Source organism: Heterodontus francisci, chromosome 3, assembly GCF_036365525.1.
Source record: "Heterodontus francisci isolate sHetFra1 chromosome 3, sHetFra1.hap1, whole genome shotgun sequence".
NCBI classification, from domain to species: domain Eukaryota; kingdom Metazoa; phylum Chordata; class Chondrichthyes; order Heterodontiformes; family Heterodontidae; genus Heterodontus; species Heterodontus francisci.
The window spans coordinates 105,344,578-105,365,409 of record NC_090373.1 but is presented as its reverse complement, the minus strand read 5'-3'; the positions used below and the strand labels follow the sequence as shown (position 1 = coordinate 105,365,409).

The 20,832-nt window shown below is 43.5% G+C and overlaps 1 protein-coding gene across 1 annotated transcript in view; it reads left to right on the top strand.

The window, feature by feature from the left end:
- The window catches only part of nkain2 (sodium/potassium transporting ATPase interacting 2), an 804,285-nt gene that overhangs the window by 611,263 nt on the left and 172,190 nt on the right, over positions 1-20,832 (top strand). The window lies entirely within an intron of this gene.

Genomic DNA, 20,832 nt, shown 5'->3' with positions numbered 1-20,832 from the left:
CATGACAGTATTTTCATCCGTCTTCAGCCAGAAGTGCACAGTGGATGATTCATCTTGGCCTCCTCCTGAGGTCCCCAACATCACAGAAGCCAGTCTTCAGCCAATCCGATGCACTCCACGTCATATCCAGAAATGGCTGAAAGCATTGGATACTGCAAAGGCTACGGGCCCTGACAACATTCTGGCAATAGTACTGAAGACTTGTGTTCCAGAACTAGCCGCGCCCCGAGCCGAGCTGTTCCAGTCCAGCTACAACACTGGCATCTACCCAACAATGTGGAAAATTGTCCAGGTGTGTCCTGTCCACAAAAGGCAGGACTAATCAAACCTGGCCAATTACCGCCCAAACAGATTACTCTCAATCATCAGCAGAGTGATGGAAGGGGTTGCCGACAGTGCCGGCACTTACTCAGTAATAACCTGCTCACCGATGCTCAGTTTGGATTCCACCAGGGCCACCCAGCTCCTGACCTCATTACAGCCTTGGTCCAAACATGGGCAAAAGAGCTGAACCCCAGAGGGCAGGTGAGAGTGACTGCCCTTGACATCAAGGCAGCATTTGACTGAGTCTGGCATCAAGGGGTCCTAGCAAAACTGGAGTCAATGGGAATTGGGGAAAACTCTCCACTGGTTCTAGTCATACCTAGCACAAAGGAAGATGATTGTTGGAGGTCAAACATATCAGTCCCAGGACATGACTGCAGAAGTTCCTCAGGGTAGTGTCCTAGCCCAAACATCTTCAGCTGCTTCATCAATGACCTTCCCTCCATCATAAGGTCAGAAGTGGAGGTGTTTGCTGAAGATTGCATAATGTTCAGCACCATTCGTGACTCGTCAGATACTGAAGTAGCCGTGTCCATAGCAGTAAGGCTTGGACAACATCCAGGCTTGGGCTGATAAGTGGCAAGTAACATTCGTGCCACACAAGTGCCAGATAATGTCCATCTCAAACAAAAAAAATCTAACCATCTCCCCTTGACATTACCATCGCTGAATCCCCCACTATCAACATCCTGGGGATTACCATTGACCAGAAACTGAACTGGACCAGCCACATAAATACTGTGGCTACAAGAGCAGGTCAGAGGCTGGGAATTCTGCAGCGAGTAACTCACCTCCTGTCTGCCCAATGCTTGTCCACCATCGACAAGGCACAAGTCAGGAGTGTGATGGAATACTTTCCACTTGCCTGGATGAGTGCAGCTCCAACAACACTCAAGAAACTCGAAACCATCCAGGATAAAGCAACCCACTTGATTGGCACCCCGTCCACCACCTTCAACATTCCCTCCCTCCACCGCCAACGCACAGTGGCAGCAGTAAGTACCACCTACAAGATGCACTGCAGCAAGTCACCAAGGCTCCTTCAACAGCACCTTCCAATTCCGGGACCTGCAAGTTCCCCTCCAAGCCACACACCATCCTAACTTGGAATTATATTGCTATACCTTAACCATCGCTGGGCCAAAATCCTGGAACTCCCTTCCTAACAACACTGTTCGTGTACCTACACCCCAAGGACTACAACAGTTCAAGAAGGCAGTTCACCACCATCTTCTCAAGGGCAATTAGGGATGGACAGGTGGTAAAGGGACCAACAAGAGGAAAAACCTACTTGACCTCATCCTCACCAATCTACCTGTCACAGATGCATCTGTCTATGACAGTATTGGTAGGAGTGACCACCCCACAGTCCTTGCGGAGACCAAATCCCATCTTCACATTGGGGGTACCACCATCATATCATGTGCCACTACCACTGTGCTAAATGGAATAGATTTCGAACAGATCTAGCAACTCAAAATCGGTCATCCATGAGGTGCTGTGAGTCATCAGCAATGCAGAATTGTATTCAACCACAATCTGTAACCTCAAGGCCCGACATATTCCTACAGATTGGAGGGTAGCTAATGTAACCCCACTATTTAAAAAGGAAGGCAGAGAGAAAGCAGGGAATTATAGACCAGTCAGCCTGACGTTGGTAGAGGGGAAAATTCTAGAGTCCATTATCAAAGATTTTATAGCAGAGCACTTGGAGAACAGTGGTTGAATTGGGCAGAGTCAGCACAGATTTATGAAAGGGAAATCATGCTTGACAAATCTACTAGAATTCTTTGAGGATGTAACTAGTAGAGTTGATGAGGGGGAGCCAGTGGATGTGGTTTATTTGGACTTTCAGAAGGCTTTCGACAAAGTCCCACATAAGAGATTAGCATGTAAAATTAAAGCGCACGGGATTGGGGGTCGTGTATTGCGATGGATAGAAAATTGGTTGGCGGACAGGAAACAAAGAGTAGGAATAAATGGGTCTTTTTCCAAATGGCAGGCAGTGACTAGTGGGGTACCGCAGGGATCAGTGCTAGGACCCCAGCTATTCACAATATACATTAATGATTTAGATGAGGGAACTAAATGTCCGAAATTGCAGATGACACAAAACTGGGAGGGAGGGTGAGTTGTGAGGAGGATGCAGAGAGGCTTCAGGGTGATTTGGACAAGTTGAGTGAGTGGGCTAGTGCATGGCAGATGCAGTATAATGTGGATAAATGTGAGGTTATCCACTTTGGTAGCAAAAACAGGAAGGCAGATTATTATCTGAATGACTATAAACTGAGAGTGGGGAATATGCAGCAAGACCTGGGTGTTCTCGTACACCAGTCGCTGAAGGTAAGCATGCAGGTGCAACAGGCGGTAAAAAAGGCAAATGGTATGTTGGCTTTCACAGCGAGAGGATCCGAGTACAGGAGCAGGGATATCTTGCTGCAATTATACAGGGCCTTGGTGAGGCCACTCCTGGAATATTGTGTGTAGTTTTTGTCTCCTTATATGAAGAAGGATGTTCTTGCTACAAAGGGAGTGCAGCGAAGGTTTACCAGACTGATTCCTGGGATGGTGGGACCGACATATGAGGAGAGATTGAGTCGGTTAGGATTATATTCGTTAGAGTTGATTTAGATTTAGAGATACAGCACTGAAACAGGCCCTTCGGCCCACCGAGTCTGTGCCGACCATTAACCACCCATTTATACTAATCCTACAGGAATCCCATATTCCTACCACATCCTCACCTGTCCCTATATTCCCCTACCACCTACCTATACTAGGGGCAATTTATAATGGCCAATTTACCTATCAACCTGCAAGTCTTTTGGCTGTGGGAGGAAACCGGAGCACCCGGAGGAAACCCACGCAGACACAGGGAAAACTTGCAAACTCCACACAGGCAATACCCAGAATTGAACCCGGGTCACTGGAGCTGTGAGGCTGCGGTGCTAACCACTGCGCCACTGTGCCACCCAGAAGAGTGAGGGGGGATCTCATAGAAACCTATAAAATTCTAACAGGACTTGACAGGGTAGATGCAGGAAGGATGTTCCCGATGGTGGGGGAGTCCAGAACCAGGGGTCATAGTCTAAAGATACGGGGTAAACCTTTCAGGACTGAGATGAGGAGAAATGTCTTCACCCAGAGCGTGGTGAGCCTGTGGAATTCGTTACCACAGAAAGCAATTGAGGCCAAAACATTGTATGTTTTCACGAAGGAGTTAGATATAGCTCTTGGGTCTAAAGGGATCAAAGGGTATGAGGCGAAAGCAGGAACAGGTTACTGAGTTGGATGATCAGCCATGATCATAATGAATGGCAGAGCAGGCTCGAAGGGCCGAATGGCCTACTCCTGCTCCTATTTTCTATGTTTCTATATTCCTCACTCTACCATTACCATCTAGCCGGTGTACCAACCCTGGTTCAATGAGAAGTGTAGGAGAGCATGCTAGGAGCAGCATCAGATATAACTGAAAATGAGGTGTCAACCTGGTGAAGCTTATAAGCCGGTTTACCCCAGGTACCTTCCCCCAAATATTGTGGAATCTTATCTTACTCTTGCTATCAACGGCACATGAAAAGGACACATAAAGTATTTGTTCTCACAAACTACTTTATTTGTCTTCTACTCAAACGACAGATATATTCACTGTGATTGTAGTTGGTAAATTCTTGTGCAAGGGTTTGTCCTTGGGTGGGCAGTCTGCCGAACGAGTTCTCTTCACATCTTCAGTGATTGACCAGGTCACTCTTCCCGACTGCAGCAACAATGTCCTTGTGGTCTGTGGCTTTAGACCCCTTTCTGACCCTGGACCCTTGGCATATTAGATAATGTCTAATCCGATTGGATTTCAGTGCCTTATCCATGCCACCATGGCTAAGCAAGACAACCTGCATGTGGTCATATCCTGCTCTCAGCAGGGTGGTTGTGGAACGGGGGCTGCGGTGTTAGGTGCATAGCAGCAATGGATGTGATATCTGCATCTTGAAAAGGCAAGAGGAAACCATTCATACATATTCTGAGAGACCATTGTCTATGAGAACTAATGTAGACAGAATGTCTGATGTTGTAATGGTTAGTGGCCTGTGCTGGTGTGTGTGTGTGTTGTGTGTGTGTGTGTGTGTGTGTGTGTGTGTGTGTGTGTGTGTGTGTGTGTGTGTGTGTGTGTGTGTGTGTGTGTGTGTGTGTGTGTGTGTGTGTGTGTGTGTGTGTGTGTGTGTGTGTGTGAGATGGGGTTGGGGGGGGAGGGGGGGTTCCTTGTTCAGTTAAACTGTCTTTATTTTTAAAAAGTCCAATATGAGCCCCAGCAATGATGTCTTTAGTCAGAATTCTTCTCTATCCATTCTGATTCCTCGGCACTCCATGTTCTTACTGCCCTTTGTCAAACTCTGCACACAACATCACCAAGTCCCAGTTTACATCTGTAAGAAGCACATTTTGCAATTTGACAGAACAATTAAAACAAACTACAATCCAGCAAGAACTGTTACAAGCAGATAGCTGAATGAAAATATGGTATAAAAATACATTCCCCTTACAAGCTACAACACAGGTCCAATGGAAGCAACATGTTATAGATAGCGCTCAGAGATTCCACAACCAGTGGATCAGATCAAAGCTCTGCAGTAAATGGTGGTGTACAATTAAAAACTAAACCAGAGGAGGAGGTTCCAAAAATATCCCTATCCTCAATGATGAGGGAGTCCAGCATGTCAGTGTAAAAGATGAGGCTAAAGCATTTGCAACCATTTTCAGCCAGAAGTACCAAGTGGATGATCAATTCGGCTTCCTCCTGAGGTCCCTACCATTATTGATGCCAGCCTTGAGCCAATTTGATTCACTCCATGCGATATCCACAAAGGGCTGAAGGCACTAAATACAACAAAGGCTATGGGCCCTGACAACATCCTGGCTGTAGTACTGAAGAATTGTGCTCCAGAACTGGTTGTGCCCTTAACCAAGCTGTTCCAGTACAGCTACAACACTGGCACCTACCCAAAAATGTGTGGAAAATTGTCCAGGTATGTCCTATCCGTAAAAATAGGACACATCCAATCCAGCCAATTACCGCCCCATCAGTGTACTCTCATCATCAGCAAAGTAATGGAAGGCATCATCGTCAGTGTTGTCAAGCAGCACTTACTCAGGAACACCTACCATCTGAGCTGTCAGTTTTTAACAGAGGCTCCATATGGTGGACACCACTGTTGTGCTCATGGAGTTGACTACCAGCTCCATGTAGGACAGAATGGTTTTCATATTCCCCACAAAGTTCTAGAACAAGTTGGACCTGGACAGCTCCATGCTCTGAGCCATTACACACAAGCCCATTAGAAGGCTGCCCACTCCACCTTGCATTTCCTGATATATACCCATCAGCCTTCTCCAGTAGGCTGGGGCCTCAAAGTCTGTATCTGTGTTCTCTGCAACAAAGCTAATATACAATCTCACCCTCTAATGACTGGCACCTCTGGTAGCCTATCTGCCTACCCTAGCTTCTGCACACTTGTGATTCATCATGTTATTACCCTTCCTTTAGCCTATACTCTAACGTGTCCATATTTGTGTTGGAGCTTGCTAGGGTCAGAACGAATGCCGGAGCATCTTCAGGAAAGCTGACCTCCTCTTGCTGAAGTGGCAGAGGAAAGTCTACATTTCAAGACCTGAAATGAAAGAGAGAAACAAGAGTTAGCTTTTGGTGTGAAGCTTTCCAAATCAAACTATTGTCCTCAAAGGCTCAATAATTTGCATTTTATTCAAAAAAAATTGTGGAATACAATGTAGGATATGGATTAACATAAAATACAATTGATTGGGGTTAAATTGGATAATCCCTGAAAATGGGCACAGGGATCATGATGCACAGTTAACCCGTTGCCATTGATTGAAATGCAGGCAGAATGCCAACTTTTTGCATTTGTACTTTCGTATTTCATAACTCATACTTAACATTCATAAGTTTCATCTCGCCCTCACACACATAACACTGTTGCAAGCCTCAAACCCACATCTCACCGCTTGCACACACTGCCAACTATTCAACCATGACAGCCACATCACCGACACAGTTTGCATAACGCTCAGTGATACACTCCCCTCTCTCTTGCAGAAGGCAGCAGCACACAACTGGAGGCAGCAGGAATTAACCGGAGGGGGAGAGGTGCGGTTGCATGTTCCAACCCCATGGAGGAGACAGTGCTGGTCATTATCGGAAGGGCATTTCTGAGGCCATGGCCAGCGGTGGGACTGAAATCATTGAAGATGAGAGTATCTGCATACCTAATCCGGCTTCTCTTATATGTTACGACCGAGGCAGGGGGAATGCACTGTTTATTCTAGTTCCACTTCTCCACAGGTCACGAACATACGAACATACGAATTAGGAGCAGAAATAGGCCATTCGGCCCCCCAGCCTGCTTCACCATTTAATAACATTATGGCTGATCTATTTGTGTCTCGAATTCCACACTCCCATCTATCCCCGATAACCTTTGATTCCCTTGCCTAACAAGAATCTATCTCCCTCCGACTTAAAAATATTCAATCGCCCCCTCCTCCACCACCTTCTGAGGCAGAGGGTTCCAAAGTCGCACACCCCACTGAGAGAAAAAAGTTCTCCTCATCGCTTTCCTAAAAGGACCACCCCTAATTTTAAAACAGTGCCCCCTAGTTCTGGACTCACCCACAAGAGGAAACATCCTTTCCATATCCACCTTGTCAAGACCATTCAGGATCTTATATACTTCAATCAAGTCTCCCCTCAGTCTTCTAAACCCCAGTGAAAACAAGCCCAGTCTGTCCAACCTTTCCTCATAAGATAACCCACGCATTCCAGGCATCAATCTCCACTGAACTGCCTCATTTACATGCTTCCTTAAATAAGGAAACCAAACTGCACACAGTATTCAAGATGTGGGTCTCACCAATGCCCAGTATAACTGAAGCATAACATCCTTACTTTTATTTTCAGTTCCTCTCATAATAAAGGATAGCATTCCATTAGCCTTCTTTATAACTTGCTGTACCTGCATTCTAACTTTTTGTGACTCATGCAGTAGAACACCTAGATCCCTCTGCACCTTGGAATTCTGCAGTTGTTCTCCGTTTAAGTAATACTCTGCTTTTTTATTCTTCTTGCCAAAGTGAACAACTTCACATTTTCCCACATTATACTCCATCTGCCAGATTTTTGCCCACTCAGTAAACCTAACTATATTGGTCTGCAACCTCCTTATGTCCTCTTCACAACATATTTTCCTACCTATCTTTGTGTTGTCTGTAAATGCCATCGCATTTACCAAGCCATCGCTCCCCTCATCTAAGTCATTGATATAAATTATAAAAAGTTGAGGCCCCAGCACAGATCCCTGTATGACTCCACTCGTCACATCCTGCCAATCAGAAAAGGACCCATTTATGCATACTCTGTTTTCTGCCAGCCAGAAAATCTTCTATCCATGCTAATATGTTACCCCCTACACCATGAACTTTGCGCAATAACCTTTTATGTGGCACTTTGTCAAATGCCTTCTGGAAATCCAAGTACAGTACATCAACGAGCTTTCCTTTATCCACAGCGCATGTTACTCCTCCAAAGAACTCCAATAAATTGGTTAAACATGATTTCCCTTTCACAAAGCCATGCTGACTATTCCTGATTACCATGAGTTTTTCTAAGTGCCCAGCTATAGCCTCCTTAATGATCGATTCTAACACATTCCACATGACAGACGTCAAGCTAACTGGCCCATAGTTACATGTTTTCTGCCTCCCCACCCCCTTTCTTGAATAGAGGGGTTATATTTGCTATTTTCCAGTCTGATGGAACCTTTCCAGAATCTAGCAAATTTTGAAAAATTAACACCAACGCATCTACTACCTCATTAGCTCCCTCTTTTAAGACCCTAGGATGAAGCCCATCAGGACCCAGGAACTTGTTAGCCTGCCACTCCATCAGTTTGGTCAGTACCGCTTCCCTGGTGATTGTAATTTCACCAAGTTCCTCTCTTTCTTCCACCTCCTGATTTATAGCTATTACTGGAATGTCTTTTGTATCCTCTACAGTGAAGACAGAAGCAAAGTATTTGTTCATTTCACCCGCCATTTCCTTATTATCCACTATTTGGGCGGCACAGTAGTGCAGTGGTTAGCACTGCAGCCTCACAGCTCCAGGGACCTGGGTTCAATTCTGGGTACTGCCTGTGCGGAGTTTGCAAGTTCTCCCTGTGACCGCGTGCTCCGGTTTCCTCCCACCGCCAAAGACTTGCAGGTGATAGATAAATTGGCCATTGTAAATTGCCCCTAGTGTAGGTAGGTGGTAGGGAATAGGGGATTACTGTAGGCTTTGTGTAAATGGGTGGTTCTTGGTCGGCACAGACTCGGTGGGCTGAAGGGCCTGTTTCAGTGCTGTATCTCTAAATAAAATAAATAAATTAACTCCCCATTCTCACTCTCTAGAGGACCAACACTCACTTTACTTACTCTTTTCCTTTTTAAATACCTGTAGAAACCCTTGCTATCTGTTTTTACATTACTAGCTAGCTTCCTCTCATACTCTAATTTCTTTCTCCTGATTAACCTTTTAGTCTTTCTCTGCCATTCTTTATATTCTGACCAATCATCTGACCTGCCACTCATTTTTGCGCAATTATATGCTTTTTCCTTAAGTTTGATGCTTTCCTTAACTTCTTTAGTTAACCACGGATGGCGGTCCTCCCCTTAGAATGTTTCTTTATAGTTGAAATATACTTATGCTGAGTATTCTGAAATGTCTCCTTGAATGTCTGCCACTGCTTCTCTATTGATCTATCTCCTAACCTAGTAACCCAGTTCACTTCAGCTAGCTCAGCTTTCATGCCCACATAGTTGCCCTTATTTTAGTTTAAAATGCTAGTCTTAAACTCACTCTTCTCTCTTTCAAACTGATGTAAAATATTGTGGTCACTGCTACTTAGAGGTGCCTTTACTCTGCGGTCATTAATTAATCCTGTCACATTACACAATACTAAGTCCACTATAACCTGCTGTCTGGTTGATTCCAGAATGTGCTGCTCCAAGAAACTGTCTTGAAAGCATTCTATGAACTCCTTATCCAGGCTACAATTGCCAATCTGATTTTCCAGTTTATATGTAGATTAAGATCACCCATGATTACTGTCGTCCTTTTATCACAAGCACCCAACAAAGTATACTTTGTCCTACATTATGGTTACTGTTAGGGGGCCTGTAGACCACTCCCACTAGTGAATTCTTTCCTCTACTATTCCTCATCTCCACCCAAACCGATTCTACATCCTGATCTCCTGAACCAAGGTCATCTCTAACTATTACACCAATGCCATCCTTGATTAAGAGTGCTACCTCTCCACCTTTACCTAGCTTCCTATTCTTCTTGAACGTCTTATACCCCTCAATATTCAGGACCTAATCCTTGTCATCCTGTAGCCACATCTCCATAATGGCTATCAGATCATATTTATTTACTTTAATGTGTGCTATCAGTTCGTCTACTTTGTTATGAATGCTACGTGCATTCAGATATAGAGCTTATAGTTTTGACTTTTTGTTATCTTTGAAACATCTAGACTTGACTGTTGGTGTGTTCTTAGGTTTTTTCTCTCTGTCCCTTCCCATATTATTCTGTTCTCCTGCCTTGACTCTACCCCTTGATTTGCTACATCAACTCAGGCTTCATCCCTCACCCCCCCACCCCCCACCCCCCCCCCCACCCCTTGTTTAGTTTAAAGCCCTCTCTACTTCCCTATTTATATGGTTTGTTAGAACACTGGTCCCAGCATGGTTCAGGTGCAGACCATCCCAATGGTACTGCCCCCACTTTCCCCAGTACTGGTGCCAGTGCCCCATGAACTGAAACCCACTTCTCCCACACCAGTTTTTGAGCCACTTATTCATTCAACTAATCTTATGTGCCCTCTGCCAATTGGCACATGGCTCAGGTAATAATCCAGAGATTCAATTTGGTGCCTAGCTCCTCATAATGTCAAAGCAAAACCTCTTTCTAGTCCTACCTATGTTGTTGGACCACAACAATTGGATCCTCCCCTCCCACTCCAAGCCCTGCACAGATGTCCTGAACCCTGGCACTTGGTAGGCAACACAGCCTTCTGGACTCTCACTCTCAGCTGCACAGAACAGTGTCAATCCTGCTCACTATACTATCCCCTACTACCCGACATTCCTTTTTGCTCCCCACACTTGAATGGCTTCCTGTACCACAGTGCCATGGCCAGTCTGCTCATCCACTTTGCAGACCTCGCTTTCATCCACACAGGTGGAGAGTACTTCAAACCTGTTTGACAATTGCAAAGTCTGAGGCTTCTCCACTACTGACTGCTCAGTCCCTTTACCTGCCTCACTCACGGTCACATCCTCCTGTCCCTCACTGCTGACCAAAACAGATGACCCTGTTCTAAGAGGTGTGACCATCATTCGGATCAAAGTGTCCAGGTGTTTCTCCCCATCGCTTATGTTGTGCAGTGTTTGCAGTTTGGCTTCCAAATCAATAATCCTGATCCAGAATTCCTCTAGCTGCTTACACTTTCTGCAGACATGTTTGTCCTGGATCACCTTGGCATTCAAAAGCTCCTACATACCACAGCTGCAACATGACACCTGTCCTGCCATTGTTACTTATTTTTATTTATTTAGAGATACAGCACTGAACAGGACCTTCGGCCCACCGAGTCTGTGCCGACCATCAACCACCCATTTATACTATTCCTACATTAATCCCATATTCCTACCACATCCCCACAATTCCCCTACCACCTACCTATACTAGGGACAATTTATAATTGCCAATTTACCTATCAACCTGCAAGTCTTTGGCTGTGGGAGGAAACCAGAGCACCCGGTGAAAACCCATGCGGTCACAGGGAGAACTTGCAAACTTCGCACAGGCAGTACCCAGAATTGAACCCGGGTCGCTGGAGCTGTGAGGTTGCTGTGCTAATCACTGCGTCACTGTGCCGCCCATAATGCTATTATGCCACTTATGCTATTATTTAATGTACTTTAATTACTTTCTTAATCACTTTATTAATTAATTCTCACTGTTCTACTAATCTACTAAGCGTAACTAGTATTACTATATAAAAACCTTACAATTTCTAAAATTACCTGAGTTTTCAAAGATAAATGATACAACACCCACCAACTAATCACCTGCTTTGGAGTTAAAGGAAGAAGACTTAGCTGCTAGAGGCCAAAAAAGATTTGTAAAGGAGCCCCACTTTCCCTCTCTGCTCTGAATTCCCACGTGCACCAAATTCCAGCTTCACTCTGGCAATGCCTCACTCATACAAATGTCTCTTCTCACTGTGTCACCTCACTGCATTCAGCTAGCCTGGTTTATATAGAAATTTTGATGACTCACTAGCTCAGCTTCTGCTACAAAAATTAGCACCTATTGAACCTAACTACTTTCAACTGATTGACAGATAACTGTCGCAACATATATTTTAAATTTTTCCCACTTACCGACACGGTCAATCATAGACTGTATTTTTATCCCAGAATAAAACACAGCAACCAGGTTTCTTCAATAAACAACAAAATTATCAGTTTATTATAAAACAAGTCTTAACCAATAACGAAGCAAAGCATAAACACCCAGTTCAAAATATAAAAGTTCCCTTTTGACCTTAGCCCCTCACACAGACACACACACATACATATACTGGTTAACCAAAAAAAAAAGAGATTTGCTTTTTAGAGCACTCTTACAAAAAAAAAACTAGAAAAGAATACATTGGACAAAATACTTGCTAATTCTTGAAGAAAAAAGAGAAGATACATAAAGAGGTCAGATGTCCTTTTTCTTGGTTTGGCATCCCAAATACACGTAGACAACTGTCACTGAAATCTTCCTAGAACAGATCCTGATAGGTGGCATTGAAGATCAGTTTGAGCAGGCTTTCCAGGAAAAATGCAGCAACATGGGTTTCAGGCAGTTTCTTACAATTGCTTCTCAGCTTCTCAAGAGATGGAAAACTGGCAGGCTTTTCAAAGAGGTGGAACAGACTGAGCTGGAGTTTGCTCTCTTGGTAACTTTTCTCCAATTGTCTTTTTTAACACTGTCCACACCCCCAGCTCACTGTCCAAAGTGAAACCAAAAAGAATGTCACAAGAATCAAGCCTCCTGACCCCTGTAAATAAATCTTGACCTGTCTCTTCTTCGTAAACATCTTTCCCCCAGTCAAAAAAACCCTGCTGGGTAATTATTTGACAACAGGTGCCTTCCAGTAAGGGCTGGTTTTTAGCACTCCTTCATTCTTCCAGTCAAGCTCAGTCCAAAAGACAGAGTGCCAGCATCTATGGGATTTTTTTTCAGTTTTAACATTCAAGTCCTCATAATTTAACAAAAAAATGAAGCATTCGTAACATATCCTATTTCTTTGTCATCCCACAATCTCTTCTGACATAGAAGTTACTGATAGTGTAAGTATGTACTTCTTACCCTCTCCTCTACCCTCACCACAATCCTACCCTTGTCCCTTTTTCTTTTCAGATATCCAAGAACTGTGACTTGCCCAGACAATGAAGGAACAGCAGAAGCCAGGGAAGATGAAGACACACTGTCACTCGATTTCACAGTCGCAGCCACCAGCTCAGATACTGACACTGCATGTAATTTAAAGGAGAACGTAGAGGTGGGATCTGCACATGATGAGACACTGGCACAAGTGTGTTGCAGCTCGGGCAAGGGGAAAAGGTAGCACAGGTCCCATCTCGCCAGTGGGCAGAGGACTCAGATGATGACTTTATAGGCCAGGCCACAAAAGAAGGCAAATACAAAAGCAAAATAACTGCAGATACCGAAAATCTGAAATAAAAACTGAAAACACTGGAACTGCTCAGCAGGTCTGGCCGCATCGGTGGAGAGAGAAACAGATTAATGTTTCAAGTCAATGACCTTTTGTCAGAACTGGAAAAGGTTAGAGATGCAACAGGCTCTAAGCAACTACAGTGACAAGGGGAGGGGAGGAAAGAACAAAAGGAAAGGTCTGTGATAGCGTCGAAGTATTCCTCACAGATGACAACAGGGATGATGGTGCAAGGCAAAAGGAGATAGTACTGCGACAAATAAAGAAACAAAAGATGGGTCTAGAGGAGGTGTAAATGGGAATCACAGAATCATCACTAACAGCCAAAGAAATGGGTGCAGACATTATGATCTGAAAATGCTGATTTCTATGTTCAGCCTGGAAGGCTGTAAAGTGTCTAATCGAAAGGCAAGGTGCTGTTCACAAGCTTTTGCTAAGCTTCATCAGAACAGTGTAGGAGGTCGAGTACAGCGAGACTGGAGAATTAAAATAACAAGTGACTGGATGCTTGTGGACTGAATAGAAGAAGGCTGTTGGGTGTACACACTCAAATGGTTGGTGCATTGGAAAGCTTGCTAGAAAGACCTGAATTCAATGTCAAAGAGCATGGAGAAGTCCAGCACAGGGCTTTGTGCATAGCTTGGTGCCTATCCTTTCCAAAATGGAGCAGGTGGCTACCTCCAGCATCACACCTGTGGAACTAAGCATGATGGAGCATCTGATGGCCAATATCTCAGCGTCCACCTAATGTCTGAGTGCTGCAGTGGAAGCTTAGACTAGTGTCAGACAATCTCAATCGTCTGCTCGATCACATATCTTGTAATAGTATAGCTCTCATGATAGGCCTGCTATGTATATGTTCTTGCAGACTGGAGTCATCAGTCATGTCATCAGCAAGTAACCATCTTTGGTCGTACCACCCTTTGGTTTGCCCTGGAGGTTTAAATACAGCTGGCACAGAGGACTGCTGCAGAATGAATGCATCGCAAGTCCTGCAGGGATACCAGGCATTGACTTGCATGATGCGCTGCCTGTGGTCACACACCAGCTGCACATTCAGGGAGTGGAATCCCTTTTGTTTCAGGTGCAAGGCAGAGTTCACATCAGGCACATACAAAGCAATGCGTATGCCATCAATGGCATCCTGCAATCCTTGTAAACTCTCACGCTTATTCCACCAGGTTCTTTCAGTTAAGTGCAATGAAGTTTTCTTCTTTTGCATAGAAATCCTCAGTGAACTCCCTTACGTGCTGCAAATTGAGAAATGTTGCTTTCATCTTCAGCAGCAGCTTGGAAGGAGCCAGATGCAAAAAAGTTCAGAGCTGCAGTCACCTTGACAGCCACAGACAACACATTCCTAGCCCTGCTCTGAGGTCGTGTTTGTGGCTGCACCAGTTGCCACATTTCAGTGATGACCTCTTGTGAAGTGCATTGGTTGTGGCTGAAATTCAGATAGGAGAATTGCTCCCTAAACACCCTTTACGGCTATAGTCTTTTGTTGAGAGCCCTTCCCCCCCACCCCTTCAAACCCCCTCCCTCTTCTAGCAGCTTTCCCTGCTCTGTGTAGTCTTGATCATTATCCCAGTCATGCTCAATGACAACAGAAAGGTCTACTAGTCCACCTATATCTGAGAGCAATTGGTCTATGTAGCAGCCTTAATCTCAGTAAAAATGTACTTCAGTACTGCCACACCACCCCCTGTACACTATTGAAACTTTAAGCAATGTGAGAAAGCATTCAAACTCATAGGATTTAAGCAACAGCCGGAAGAAGTAAACCAACAAACAACCTGTAAGTAGTTTATGATTCCTTTAAATAGCACTAGTGGTGGTAGTGGGGGTGGGTTGCAGGGGTGGGTAGGGGAGCCTTCATGCTGCTTAACATCATGTTCAGCTGTGTGACATTATGGTCGGGCATAGGCTGCAATGTGGGGCTTCAAAATGGAAGCGCTGGTGCCAAATCAGCATTGCACACTGATTGGCATCACAAACTGTCTTCTCTGCATGTTGCTGGCAAACGAGAGTTGCTAACCTCTTAACAAGTATGGGGTCAGGTGCACTTCCCTTTGGAAACTGAGCATGCACCACAGACACCATTCTGGATGTTTAAGGGGCCTCATAATAGCCAAAACACGGGCACTACCGAGCCCAATTGCATCCCCTAAGAGTTTAATGCAAATAAGGCATATCAGGTTTTGTTTGCAGTAAATAGATTCTGCAGAAAAGTATTGGAAAATTTTACAATCTCAGACTAATATAGATCTGCAATTGATTAACTTTTACAGGTTATAACAATGTAAAGGCCCAAGTCCCAAATAGAAATATCAGCTTTGCCTACATCATTACCTGATAATTTTAACTGACGTCCAATGATTGCATTTCTTTCAGCTTCACTTGTCCCATTATGTCTCAATGGGCTTTCATTTTTCTGCAGGAATAAAGGTTCATTCTGGTTTATTCGAAGCTGTTCATCACTGATGTTGACAAAGGAAACCTGTTACAAATGTAATTAGCTTTTGAAGCCATGTGTAACTGTTATAATGTGAATAAGCTCAAACAGCAGGTGTTCCGCATAAGAAATCAGTTCAAGTTTGTCTTTAAAGAATTATTAGTTTTATTTTTAAACAACACTCCTGCAAAAACATACGTGTAAAAAATTAATATGACACACTGAAGTGTGCCACTTTTTCTCCTGTTAACAGCCTTTTCTAATTAAAATGGGGTTTATTTTCTAAAATGAACTAGGATCAGTTAATTGTAGAAGGATTTATTGTCTATATCTAATGGGATTAATGGTACGAATTCACGCCTTCTAGCTCTTTGAACTAGATTACTTTAATTCATAAAAAGAGCTCACTCTGAGGGAAATGAGTCTAAATTCATTTCACATGCAGTATTTGCACCAATTAATGTAGCCTAGTCTCTGAAGATTAAGCCATTATAGTTACGATGACTCACTTGATATTTGTCTGATGTGCAAGGTCTTTAATGAGAAATGTCACCAGTATGACTGGCACAAGATGTCTTGTGGGGATATTGGGGCTTAATGTTTTTCATGAGGAGAGGTTGTTTTATGTTGGCAATGCATCAAGCTGTCCTAATAAGAGAAGTGGGGATTCGGATACTTGAAATGTGGCCTTTCCTTTTTGATGAGAGTAACACACCATGCTTGCAACATTTCTATTTCCCACACATTTGCACAGCTGTACACAGTAGTCACTTTCCAATTGCCTCAGGACATGATTAAATTACAGCATGAAACTTATGGTATTGATATGAGGGACAGAAATGCTAAAAATCATAAGGCAGGACTATGGAAATAGGAATTTAAAGTTAGCCTAGAATAAAGCCATCTGCCTAAATGCCAATAACCACCTAAGTAAGATGGCACACTTCTTCACAATTTACTTATTATGCTAAATTAATTTCTTAATGTTGCCTCATTATAAACAAGTACAATGCAGTCCTGAGTTAAACTCTGATGTGCCTCCAATGGTAACTGACGTAGTTGCAAATCCTCATACCAGCAACTCTGAGTTGCTCTTTAATTTTTATAAGATTGGTAAGAAGTGAAACAACATAATTTGTTGATGGTAATATCATTAGACTTCTGCATCAATGATCAAATCAACATTCAAGCTACAGATCTATCCATTTAAATATAAAGGGGGAAAAATTTGTTTGTGTAGTGCATTACCTGCACAGCGTTCTTCATTAACATTGAGGAAAGCTGCATGGGCCACGCAAGTAGCGGCCCATGGCAATGCCTGTCCCAGTGAACCGACGTAAGTCTGCATAGCGCTGCGAGAAGTGGAGCTATGTGAACGAATTTATCCCCCGTAATGTTTGAAATGTGATAGAAATGTATGCTTTTGTACTGGACTATCTAGGAATAGAAATTCAACTCACAGCCACTTGTTTTTCACTTGAAAAGCAGACAGCCAGTGGTTGAAAATTAGGTAGTGAACTTTTGATGGGCAAAGCCAACCTGATCCTATAAATGAATGTCTGAAACAGATGTAAAGCTGCTTTAATATTCAAATCGCTATCCTATGCAGGTTGTAAGACCCCAATTGCAAAATCAGGTACAAATAGTCAAAGCACGTGCAATGCATGCTCCGCCTTGTTGTATTAGATATTGTGTGGTCTAACCAGTGGCCCTTAAAGGTATGACAGGCGGCCATTCAGAAATTGGTGCAGATAGAGAATTTTTATTTTGTATTTATGTTGGTTCAGAAGAACCGGGAGTGTTCCTCCGGGCGCACAAAAAAACTGTCCAATTCCCAGCTGGTTTGAGCCTCGCATGTTTGGCTAGTATGGCTTTCCAATGGATTTTAAATGAGACCTGAACCCAAATTTGGTTCAGGACTCAATCTGGCAGGAACCGCTGAGCTGAGCAGCTGCTCTGTCGAGTGCCCATTTTGGCAAATGTTGAATTTATTGACATTTATAAAGATTTATGACAGATACTCAATCTTCCAAAGACATTTCTATCCCAAAACTTTGTCCAAATCTCAGCATAACGTGATATATAAGGACAATCTTTAACTTCCACGCAAAATGCTACAAAGTTGGGAGAGTGCCTGTGCTGCCCGCCCGTTCTTGCAGGCGTGAGACCCAAGCCATTATGAGGGCTGAGTTGTGTGGGTGAATCTTGAATTGCGGGTTCCCTATGGCTTTCTGACCAACCCGCTTCCTGTGGGTCAGGTAAGTAAAAATTCTTCTCAGTGTTTCAGTTTTTGAAGATTCCAGATCCAGCTCAGTGATTGAAACAGGGAAAGCTATTAAATGCTTATGAAACTGTAACAGCTGCTCAGAGTCCCAGCATTTTCTGTTTTTGTTTCAGATTTTTAGCATCAACATTTTTTGCTTTTTGTTTACCTCTTTATGCATTTTCTTTCCGAGCTATTTTGAATCAATTTTAATTTGAAGATTAGAATAATCACTTACTTCAATGAGTTGCATAATATACTTGTCTGTAAAGCGAACCTTCTGCTTTCTAATCAAAAATGGTGTTGGATAAAATGGAGTGAGGATCAACTGTGACAAAAAACAAATTAGTTATTTCAATTCACAAAGCTCCAATTACTGTTCTATAAGGATTTAGCAGCTTTACCTGTTCAAATCACAGAGCTTGACCTGGAATTTTCAAAAAGAGGTTATACTAGGAAAGTATTATTTAACAACAGTTGGTTGGCATCCTTTCATCTACAAAAGATGGTGGACACACATCAAACAAAATATTTAGGTGGGGTGTCTCTTGGTGCGCCCTTTCTGATGGCTGTGAAGGCCAATCCTTGAGAGGCAGGTTCTACCACAAGTGCTGCATGTGAAACTACAAGTGATGCTGTGAGTTGTTGGTTTTGACATTGGCGCCTATTGCCAAGCTGCTGTAGCAACTAGTCGTCGTGGTAGTGCACACCAGTCCACAGGATGTGTCACCAATTCCCTCTTTCACCAGCTAGTGGCTCCCAGGTGCGATAGTCGACATTTAGGACCTTCATGTCACGCTTGCAAGCATCCTTGAAACAGAGCTTTGGGCGCTCCACTGGTTGTCTGGTCCCAGCTACCTCACCATACAGGAGGTCATTAGCTATGCGACCGTCTCCCATCTTGCGGACGTGTCCGATCCACCGAAGCCACCTCTGTTTGATTTGTGACAACACATTTGGGAGCTGTGCTTTGAGAGTACTACCATATTTGTGGTTTTGTCCTGGCAGGATAAACGCATAGTGCGCTGCAGAGAGTGAAGATGGAAATTATTGAGCTTCTTTTCCTGGTAGCTATAAGTCACCAATGTTTCAGAGCCATACAGTAAGATACTGAGAACGCCGGCCTTATAAACCATCAGCTTGGTCCTAAGGGTTGGCTTGATGTTATCCCATGCACGTTTCACAAGTTGGTCAAAGCTGTTGGTAGCTGCTTTCCCTATGCGTGTGACATGAGGAAAAACGTACTTTTTCACACAACGAGTGGTTCAGGTCTGGAATGCGCTACCTGAGAAAGTGGTGGAGGCAGATTCAATTGAAGCATTCAACAGGGAATTAGACAGTTATATGAAAAGGAAGAATGTGCATGGTTACGGGGAGAAGGTAGGGGAATGGAACTGAGGGAATCGCTCTTTCAGAGAGCCAGTGCAGACACAATGGGCTGAATGGCCTCCTTCTGCACTGTAACAATTTTGTGATTCTGTGTATCAAGCCCTGCATCAAGGGACAGATTGTCTGTCACCCTGGAGCCATGGTAGTAGAATTTGCGAACCACCTCCAGTGGGTGTAATTAAGCATGATCAGGGGTGGAGATGCAACACCTTGTACCATCACAACTGTTTTCTTGTTTCTTATAGTCAGGGATAGCAAGCTACATGCATGAGAGATGCAGTCCATGAGTCTTTGTAGGCAAGTTTCTGTTTGAGCGACTAGTTCACCATCATCAGCATAGAGCAGTTCTTTGTTCAGGATGTGATGTGCTTTGTCTTCGCTTTCAGTTTTGTTGAGCTGTAGAGCTGTAATTATATATTATGAATAGATTTCCTGTGGCACTGCTCATAAGAAATTGGTCAAACTTAGTTCACTTTGAGGCATGAGGTATTGGAACTTCGAAATCAAAACAGAACTGAATATCAAGATGCACCAAGGAAAAGATTGAAGTTAGAGGCCTGAAATAGTGGGAATCAGGCACTCAAAAGAGAGGAAATGAGTGAAATAGAGGCCCAAAGAAGTTAGATGCTGCAAATGAAAGACCCAGCCAAGAGAAATTGCGCCTGTAGCGAAGGTGTGAATGGGTCAAAATCATGGGAGCAAGAGGTCGTAAGGGAGTAAATGAATGAGTGAGGAGCCCCATGGGGGTGATTGGTGACACCAGCTGATGGTGTTGAAAGTTGACGGGGAATTTTAAACTAATCCCTCTGGCAGGAAATTACCGGGAATGGTTCAGCTGCCAATTTTGCACCCTGCCCATATTTATTTTCCACTGAAGTGCAATTAGTTAAAACATAAAACAGGCAGGTGATCCGATCCCATCAATTTCCTGCCAGATGGGTTAGGTTACAATTATCCCTGCATAATCTGCTCCATACTAACCCCTGTGGTTAGAGAATGGAACTGCAGGGAGCAGAGAACAATTGTGGCTGGCAGAGACCATCATAAACAGGGTAGAAGAACCCAGACTGTAACACCCACATTGAATTAAAAAGAAGCAGGAGGCCAGTGCTACGGAGCATAAAATTTGAGTATTTCCAGTACTGTGGCCAATCTTCATGTTAAACTTAATCCAGTGATACACCAGCCAAAGCATAGCAAGCACAGCTGCTCATCTTCCAACTCACTTTATCAACACTAGTCTCCTGCTCCACTTTATCCAATTTTGCACTTTTGTCTAAAAGGTAGAGGAAAGTTTTACAATTGAGTACACATATTACAATGGTATTGTGTGGTATGGCACACTAATGGTATGTCATTTTGCATTTTTTTATTTCCAAAATATACTTTATTCATAAAAAACTGTAAAAAATACATTACAAAACAGTTCAAAAAAGCACCAAGTCAACAATACAAAGAGTGCAAATGAGATCAGTTTCCTTCAATACAGGAGTAAGTTGCCTCACAACCTTTCCATTTCATTTTACCTGCCACGTACCTTTTGCAGCAAACAAGTATTTTGC